Source organism: Anabrus simplex, chromosome X, assembly GCF_040414725.1.
Source record: "Anabrus simplex isolate iqAnaSimp1 chromosome X, ASM4041472v1, whole genome shotgun sequence".
Taxonomy (NCBI): domain Eukaryota; kingdom Metazoa; phylum Arthropoda; class Insecta; order Orthoptera; family Tettigoniidae; genus Anabrus; species Anabrus simplex.
In genome coordinates, this window is record NC_090279.1 from 219,346,939 (window position 1) to 219,357,253 (window position 10,315).

The window sequence follows — 10,315 nt, forward strand, 5'->3', positions numbered from 1 at the left end:
GAGTGGTGATTATTGTTTTAAGACGACGTACAACCAGGCAACCATCCTTTAAATAATACTAATAAAAAAAGTGGAAGGGATCCGACACTTCAAAAAATGAAGATGTCCGCCAAAGAAAGACAAGGGCGTGAAAATGAAAAACTCCCTAGCCCTCTGAAACCTAATAGCGCCGGGGTCGGAAAAGAACAAGACTTGACTAAAGGACATCAGAGAGGGTAGATTAAAGTGACGAGCCTGGTACAAGTAAGTGTAATCAATGCCAGAACTCAGCTAAGGGGCCTGTGGTGGCGAACCCACGCTTCAAAGTTCAGAGCCCTTGTGGCCGTTTTAGTGGCCTCCTACGACAGGCAGGGGATACCGTGGGTGTTATTCTACCGCTTCCACCGACAGGACGGGTTAAAAATAGAGAAAACGTATTCTTTTGTTTTCGGAAAATCCACTAAAGGGCAGTTAATAGAAATTAAAAATGGGCTGAATTATTTTTCTGAGGATACTTAGGCCTATACCTCAAAAAGTAGACTGCGTGCCAAAAGCTTGGATTAAATTCCAAACCTCTCCGCAGTGCTCATACGGAGTGAGACTGTTGATGGCGAATCGTCCGTCGGATGGGGACGTTAAGGCTTGAGCAGAACTCTTGGTGTTATTTGACACGAGTAGGCTACGTGCCGGCACCGGATTTCACCGTCTCCCTCCCTACTATCGCATATCACGTCATTCATTTCATCTCATTGACTCCTCTGATGACGTTGATGTCGGGAAGGGCATCCGGTCATAAAAACCCACCACGACAAATTCATTTCACCTCATACGCAACCTCGTAGAGAAGCGGGACAAGGGTTGGACAAACAAACAACAACAACTTATATGTCAAAAACTGAATATGTTACAGACGTCGAAAATCCTTTAAAAATAAAGGAACTCGTTTTTTGTTTGGACGTGTTTCTCACAGGGACGTATGCCAGAGTCAGCCCCATCACTAGTCTGGTACTACTGCTAAAATGTTTTCATTCCTCCCCTGAAGGGGGAGGCGGGCCTCTTAGACGGTGACGCCGTCTCTCAGGCCGGGAGATTTGTTTGGTGAAGGAGATGCTCGGAGGTGAGGGGTTGGCGGCCGAGGAAGTGTCCCGACATTCGCCTTAGTGCAGGAGAATGGGAAACCATTCTCAGTCCAGCCCTGTCCCGTCTCCCGAATGCAGAGGCGTAGATCCACGGTAGAGCCGTAGCCACCCCTCCTCTGCAAGGTTGGTCGGTCAGAGTGCAGAGCTGTTGGACCACGGACAAGCCGTGGCCACTTATGGGCCGAGACCCAGTATGCCACAAACGTGGTTTACGTACAGATACTGGGGTAAATTCAATTCAATTTTTCGATGAGTTTTTATACTTTAGGAATGTTCACTTAATGCTTTATGCAAAACCATTATTTTATCAAATTACGAAATCCACGCGGGTAACAGCTAGTGGTGACATCTTAGTGTTGCTCTTTACTTCATGTAGAATGTGTGTGGTACGTCAGAACTTGAGCCAATGACGTCGACATAGACCCGCTCGAATTGTTCAGACCTTTTAGCAGAGTCCCGTTCCAATAAGTTGATGACTTACACGCTATTTCCACTTTAGGAATGCGTGAGTCAGACAAGTGATCAGCGCTCTCGTCTTCTCCTGTGTCCTTCGAGCCTTGATTCAAACATCCCTGTACGAAACACATTATGTGACGTCACTCATTAATTTCATGACCAATCAACGAATCACGCTCTAATGATCTGAGGCGCAATCTAACAATAGTTGAAATCATGAAGCCACTGTGATGGAATAAACGCTTATAATCTGCTTATAGTACTGACCAAACTGCTATCCCAATGGATCCTCAATATTGGTATTAAAATTGTTACATAAATTGAGGGCATACGACCACTGCAGGTTGTTTTATATAAATACTTTTTGTGAATATTATTAATTCCATCCGATGGTCTACAAAGTAGGGGTTGCCTGTAGCGCTGAAGTACAGTGAGGACTTTGAGGGCCTTCGAACCGCTACGGTAGCTGTGAAGATCCTTCAGGAGCTCTGAAAAGCGGTGGCAAAAAGACGCAGCAGGGCGTTATGCATGTTAGTACCCAAATGCGTAAAAAATGCAATGTAAACCTTATAGCAGTTTTATAGTATTATACTATCGGGGGGGGGGGGGGGTGATGGGAATATTGGAAGGGATATACAACGAAGAGGGAAGGAAGCGGCCGTGGCCTTAAGTTAGGTATCATCCTTGCATTTGCCTGGAGGAGAAGTGGGAAACCACGAAAAACCACTTCCAGGATGGCTGAGGTAGGAATCGAACCCACCTCTACTCACTTCACCTCCCGGGGCTGAGTGAACCCAGTTCCAGTCCTCGTACCACTTTTCAATTTTCGTGGCAGAGCGGGGAATCGAACCCGAGCCACCGGGGATGGCAGCCAATCACGCTAACCACTACACCACAGAGGCAGACAGGAAATGTTCTTGTTAAATTTAGTGCTTGATAATAAGGTATTTTGTGCCACCTCAAGTGATGCGGCGCAATAAAAGGCGTTGAACTAAGCACATGTGTCAGTTTGTGAATTTTGTCTCCAGTTTCGTGGTATAGGGAGTTTTTTTACAAGGTTTTATTTAATTTAATACATTTTAATACATTGTTCAGACACTGCTTTTTTAATGTTTTCAGGATTAAAAGAGTTGGTTAATCGCCTTCAATTTGCAGATGCTTTGTCCTGGAAAACTTTCAGGGGACATAGAAAGCAGTGAGGTAGTTTAACTTAAGTATGCTCCCCCAGTATTACTAGACGTGGAAACAGAGCACATTTCCCTTTCAAAATGTACAGATGGTCTATTGGCATTCACGAATGATGAAATGAACACTGGACGATTGCCAACTACAGTCAAACTTCCATAACTCGAAGGGAGTTTCGTTCCCCGACCGAATCTTGTATGTTTTCTACAAGTTGAGGTTCTTTTACTCAATTTTTTCTATCCGTCGAAGGATATTTCAAACCCAGATGTAAAATGTGTTTCTGTAGCTCGAAATGATTCTGACGAAAATCTACTTCCACTAGAAGGAACCAGGACTTCAGTCAGAGTGTGTTGTTTGAGTAGCCACGTACCAAGCGACTTCACAACACTCAGCACGACGGGATGATGGTTGCACAACCCTAGCCAGATTTTCTACCTTTATTCATGGACAGTCATCAATTGGCGAGGACGCGTTTTGTGTTTGCTACTAGAGAAACTTAAAGCGTGTTCGAGGATAGTTTTACGTAGTTTCCCATTTTCACACCAGGCACATGCTGCGGTTGTACCTTAATTAAGGCCACAAACGCTTTCTTCCCACTCCAAACTCATTCCCTGTCCCATCGTCGCCACAAGAGCTATCTGTAAAAACAAGTTATTCAGGTTAAATGGACGTGGTGGTTATTTTTTACGAGAAAGTAAACCATCCTCAGCTGCACAGGTCACAGTGGTGAGTTCCAATTTTGCCTATAGCAGCTCCTCAAATAGGCTACTACCCTTTAAAAGCTGCGAGTCCTACGGCTAGGAAATGGGACAATCCTGTGCGGAAATCGAGACTAAGTTACCACGAGAAATACAGCAATTCTAAAATGCTTTAGAGAGATCAATTTCGGTGCATTTCTTGCGACACTAATAGAATTAAAGCGTATTCATTCGTTCTCCACGCTGCGAAATGTTAACTCAACTTGCCATCATCTTCCTACTGCACACAGATGTGTTGCTGAAGACATCCTAATATAATAATGTAAGAATAGATCTGTAGCGAACCTCTGGACATTTCCTCCGTAGCCACTGCGCTTGTAACAGCTCCTTGGCTTGACCTTCGGGTCTTAGGGCCTCGGGTTCAATTCCCGGCCATTTTGAGCACGTTGGGTTTTGTCTAGCTCGGAGATTGCGTGTTTATTGATCATGATTAATGTATTGCATCCAGAGTTTAAGAAATTACTTTCTGGGCCACTAAATAGGGAAATATTTGCTAAATGTTGTATTTGGAGCATAGCGCTGTGTGACCCAGAGTTGGTCATTACGAAAGGAAGACGAAAGAAGATTGGATGCACTAGAGATGTGGGTATGGAGGAGAATAGAATAAGTGAAATGGGAAGTCCGGGAGAGGAATGAGGATGTATTACGAAGAGTTGGAGGAGAACGAAGTATGTTGCAAATCATTAGAAGGAGACAATGAACTGGATCGGACATTGTTTGAGGAGGGACTGTTTACTGAAAGAAGGAATGGTAAAAGGCAAACGAGGAATAGGAAGGAAAAGATATCAAATGTTGGACAATAATCAAGGAACAAAATATTCGGGCATGAAAAACTTGGCGCAGGACAGGCAAATGTGGAAGACATGACAAGATCTGCCATAACAGGACGATGATTACTTTCTAATAATCGTTACATTGTTCTTTCTTTCTTAAGCCGTTTTTCCTCCAGGATTGGGATCCCACTTCTACTGCCTCAAGGGCAGTGAGACATTGGGTCGGGGAGGTGATTATTGTTTTAAAAGGAAGTACAACCATGCTTTATACAGTATAACACAAGTCCGGCTCCATGGCTAAATGGTTAGCGTGCTGGCCTTTGGCCACAGTGGTCCCGGGTTCGATTCCCGGCGGGGCCGGGAATTTTAACCATCACTGGTTAATTTCCCTGGCACAGGAGCTGGGTGTAGGCCTATATGTTGTCTTCATCATCATTTCATCCTCATCACGACGCGCAGGTCGCCTACGGGAGTCAAATCAAAAGACCTGCACCTGGCGAGCCGAACCCGTCCCGGGATATCCAGGCACGAAAAGCCATACGCCATTTCATTTTTAAGAGAGAAGAAAATGGAAGGGATCCAACACTTCGAAAAATGAAGATATCGGCCAAAGGAAGACAAGGGCCACGAAGGGCGTGAAAATGAGACTCCCTAGGCCTCGAGTGCTCTAATACATTCGAGGTCAGGAAAGAACAAGAGTTGGCCAAGGAAGGTCGGATAAAATAGATGGCACAAGTAAATGGAAGCAATGCCAGGACTCAGCTGAGAGCCTCGTAGTCGCCAACCCACGTTCCAAAGTTCAGAGCCCCTGGTCTCCCTATTAGTCCCCTCTTACGACAGGCAGGGGATAACGCGGGTGTTATTCTACATTCCCCACCCTCAGGGGGGAACACCACCCCTGGAGGCCCTGGTTCGATACCCGGTCCCTCCACGGAATTTGAAAAGTAGTGCGAGGGCTGGAACGGGGTCCACTCAGTCTCAGGAGGTCAACTGAGTAGAGGTGGGTTCGATTCCCACTTCAGCCATCCTTGAAGTGGTTTTCCGTGGTTTCCCACTTCTCCTCCAGGCAAATGCCGGAATGGTACCTAACTTAAGGCCATGCCCTCTTCCTTGTCTATCCTTTCCAATATTCCCATCCCCTCCCCACACAAGACCCCCGTTCATCATAGCAGGCGAGGCCGTCTGGGCGAGATACTGGTCCTCCTACCTAGTTGTATCCCCCGGTCCAAAGTCTCACCCTCCAGGACACTGCCCTTGAAGCGGTAGAGGTGCGATCCCTCGCTGAATCCGACGGAAAAACCAACCATGGAGGGTAAACGGATTAAGAAAGAAAGAAAGAAATGTGTAACAGACGTACTACCGTAAGTCAATAAAGCATATTAACACTGTCGATATTTTGATCATATTAAACATATAGATACACACGAGTACGGTACTGATAGAAAACCGTGAGTAACCAGATTCTTAAAATGAATTAGACAATAATACGAAAACTTGCCTGTGTCATTTACGACGTTCAATTATCACCTGAAAGAACATAATAGCCACCGCCGTCTCGATCCTGTTATAGGGTCGAGACGGCGGTGATAATAGCATCATCATTCAACTGTTAGTTCTGGTTACAAGGGAAGGAGGTGATAGTATGCCCATTATTTTTAAACAAATGAATTACTGGTGCGAACTGTCTTCTAGCCATAAAGCAAGTTGCTTTCAGATTGTAAAATAAGATTTTACCATACGGCAAAAGAGTATTTACAGTATAAATGCACGGGTAACCGGTCCCGAACCTCGACAGAAGCAATATGTGATTTCCTTCCATTAACACTTAGTTCAGTAGGACGTATGTTCAAAGACGAAGGGTGGGAAAGCTGTGCAGTAGCATCGTAACAAACTCTAATAAGTTACTCTGCAATTATTAAACGTCTGTCCCTATTTTTTCCTTTTTTTACACTTTGCTTTACGTCACACCGACACAGATAGGTCTTATGGCGACGGTGGGATGGGAAAGGCCTAGGACAGAGAAGGAATCGGCGGTGGCCTTAATTAAGGTACAGTCCCAGCATTTGCCTGGTGTGAAAATGGCAAACCACGGAAAACCATCTCCAGGGCTGCCGACAGTGGGTTCGAACCCACTATCTCCCGAATGCAAGCTCACAGCTGCGCGCCCATAACCGCACGGCCAACACTCCCTGTCTCCCTAAATTCATTCCAAACTAACGTACTGAATGTTAACATCTATAAATAAATACATGCATTCTAGGCTGCCTTAAAATGAAAATGTAAAATGTCGGCTATTAACAAGTCAGTAATTCCATTTTTTTTTAAAATGTGGTTAATGTGTGTGTATTTATAAAATGAACAGAAACAACGTTTTTCTCATGGTGGGCGTAATACAATGCCTTTACATATTCAAGAAAGCTGCTGCCTGTACCTTAGTGTATCCGAGCAATCGTAAGAATCAGCATGTATTGAGCACGCACAAGCCGGTTCGGTCCACACAATCACAGCACACAAGCACAGCACTGCTCACGGCGAGCTAGATCCACTGACTGACTAACGGAACTCCTGCGGTCAGTCGTCTTGGCCCCCTCCATCGCTTTCATTTCTCTCGACTGGTCTATTTGTTACCCCGATTATGCGAAGCATGAGATCCAGGCTATTGTTTGAACTAGTTTCTTGAGTGGGCAACGGTGGCGTGGTCGATGCTTTTATGATCAACATGACGAGATTTATGTGATAGGATGGAAGAATCATGGCTACAATAAGACGGAGAGTGCCATGTAGGGCCAGGGAAGCCAAGAGGATAGAATGGGAAGTCTGGAAAATCAAAAGCAAAGAGAACAAAGAGAAAACAATAATATACAGTATTATCTTTGGTTTCTGTTAGCGGACATGGGATACTTGACAATACGGCCATATTTTTCGGAAGAAAAAATAAAGTAAAGGCACATTTACTTATTCACACCTGTAAATGTTATGTATGACTACAGGAAGCATTCGCAAGAGGCGCCTAGACATCACGTCGTCAACAGCAAATATTCTCCAAGTTTAGTTACGAACACGGGAAAGTTTCGTAGGTAATTGTAGCGACTGGATGCAACGTAGGTGAGAATAAGGTTGATAGTGGTTGTAGTGACCATCCGGTTCCCTGGCTGAATGGTCAGCCTTCGGTTCAGAGGGCCCCGGGTTCGATTACCGGCCGGGTCGGGGATTTCAGCCGCGTATGGTTAATTCGTAAGGCTCAGGGACTGGATGTTTACACTTGTGCCAACACACCACACTACCTGCAACTACAGAAACGCCATGGTGATTGGATCCCTCGCCATAGGGTTGGCATGAGGAAGGGCATCCGACCGTAAAACTGAGTCAGATCTACATGTGCGACGCCGCAAGTGCGGAAAAAGTGGAAGAGGAAGAATAAGAAGTGGCCGGTGGTGATGATTATTGTTTTAAGAGGAAGTACAACCGGGCAACCATCCTCTATATAACATTAATCAGAGAGAAAAAATGTAAGGGATCCGACACATCGAAAAACGAAGGTATCAGCGAAAGAAAGACAAGGGCCACGAAGGGCGTAAAAATGAAAGACTCGCTAGGCCTCGAGTGTTCTAATAGCTTCGGGGTAGGGAAAGAACAAGATTTGACCAAGGGAGGTCGGATAGGATAGATGAAAATGGAGAGTTTGGCACAAGTAAGTGGAAGCAATGGCAGGACTCAGCTAAGAGCCCCGTGGTCGCCAACGCACATGCACCGAAGTGTTAAGTGCTTGGGAAACTAGAACTCAAAACTCTTTCTGCTCGGAGGACCTAAAGCTGCTAACGGTTTTGTTTCCTTATTCCCCTCCACGACCCATTTCGTAGTACGAGAATGAAGATCCTCTTCCATATTCATTACTCCCGCCTTTCTCTCCCACAAAGGTCATTTTCTGTGCATATTCTTATCTATAAACAAGAACCTAGACATCTTCGTATCCTAGCCTTCCTTTTGTTATGATATTTATCATATAACTTAATTTTCCTTCATGTTCTTTCCTGTTTTTTCTCTTGTATTTAAATGGATTTTCCTTTGTTTATGTAAATATGCATTATACAGGATTTTACAGTTTTTATTGTGTATCTTTGTGTCACTGCTGTGACTGGGAGGTGCTCCCCTGCCTGTGGTTGGTCCCTTAGCTGAATTTGATATTGTGATTACTTTGACCTTTCCTATCCGACCTCACTTGGTCAACTCTTCTTCTCTTCCGACCCCACGAAGTATAGGGAGTTCATTCCCTTCTTGGCTCGTCCCTTTCCTTCATCCCTTGCAGTGTCAAACATTTCCTTTGTTATCTTGTTAACAGAGGATGGCTCTCCAGTTGTACTTCCCCTTAAAACAATAACCACCAGCACACGCAGGTCACCTATGGGTGTCAAATGGAAAAAACTGCACCGGACACTCCCTACGCTAAAAACCATGCGGTTAGATCTAAAGGCAAGCTAAAGTACGACACTACAACACAGTGAACGCCTCCAAATGTCGGGAAAAAGAGAAGCCGAGAAATTTGAGAGGAAGTTCCTGTGCAGTATGTGTTACGAGGAAGGGGAGAATTATACCAAGGAAACGGAAGATTTATTGAGTCAATGGGGAGAAGAAGACTCAAATTTTAGGGGCATATGTTTAGAATGGATGGTATGAGGCTGACAAAACATAATTTTAAAACACTTGACAGTAGACTTAAAGTAACAGAGAGGTAAGAGAGGATCTTGAGCAGTCTGGATTAAATCTGGAAGACACCCTAAGCCGAACAAAGTATAGATCAGTGTTCGACAGCGTCATAAGCTTCACAACAAACAGAAACTGATCGACAGAGGGAAGAAGACAGGCTGCCAGAGTAAGAATGGAAAGAAGGCTTCCAGTGATGTGTGATTGTGGTCTCAAATGCCCACAAATGAATATAAAATAAATACAATGTTTGTTTATCGCAGTTGGTACATGAAGCAACGTGAGTGCTGTGGTGTCGTCTTGTTCTTGCTAATTTGTTGGACTTCGCTTGTCGCGCTATGTCTGTGTTTGTTTTTCCACTAATATGAGTATATCAACGAATAAATGAAGTAGATACAAGCGCTCTACTGATAATTTGTGAGGACCGGCACCATTTGGATAAGGATACAATCCTCGGTTGTTTTATACAACGAGAGAACTCTCACGCGATATCCCATGAAACCGTAAGGAGGGCCAGCGGCGTAGGCCCGTTTAGAAGGTCCAAATGGGACGCTTCTTTTCTTTATTGACCATCAGTAGAAGATTCCTATATGCCTCTACTACTGACTTCATGTCCTTGACCTGCCATAGAGTATCAATATATTGTCACCTTAAAACTTAATTTTGGGTTAGTGAATCGCTGATCTTCACAAAGCTCATCAGGACCCCAGCTATGCCACATGGACGTCAGTTTTGAGACCAACAGTGGCATATTTCGATCTTGTCTCGTCTCCAGTTGGATCGATGATTTTCTTATTGGAAAGTAAACACTGTTCTGGCAGATCCAGTGCCCTCGATCAAGAACTGTCCTACATTTCTCTCCACTCCAATAAATACAAGTCTCGCTGTTTTACTTTCATTTATATTGCGGGCATGTTTCCTGCCAGGAATAAAGTAGTAAGACATTCTTGTCTCCGTCTCCAAGAATATGAAAGCGTGAAAATGAAGATCCCTCAGCAATATCAATGAAGTCCTTATTCTGATCAGAGCCGTACGCTTTGAAATGTCAAATGCCTTGATCTAGCCGCATAAAAACAGCAATCCCAGTTACTGCTTTGGCAGCAGAACTGGCGCACGTCTGATTCCACGGCCTATCGCCATCATGACCCCGGGTTCGATTCGACCAGGCTGAGGGATTGCAATCATTAGGGCCCCGAAGTTATTTAATATCAAAGTCGGAAATGTGTGAAAATCCACAGCCTGTTTCCAGTCAGGAATGGAATGAATGAAGCCCCATCTAGCGGCGGGGATAGGAAATGTGCCGGCTGCCGAAGCCTGTCGCACT

General features: G+C 44.7%; 1 protein-coding gene across 1 annotated transcript in view; it reads right to left on the reverse strand.

Moving 5' to 3' along the window:
• Window positions 1-6,827, reverse strand: part of LOC136886802 (uncharacterized) — a 70,183-nt gene extending 63,356 nt beyond the window's left edge. The window contains exon 1 of the mRNA XM_067159608.2: window positions 6,722-6,827. The gene's annotated coding sequence lies outside the window, so the exon portion shown is untranslated. The remainder of the gene's footprint in view (window positions 1-6,721) is intronic.
• Window positions 6,828-10,315: the final 3,488 nt, after the last annotated feature.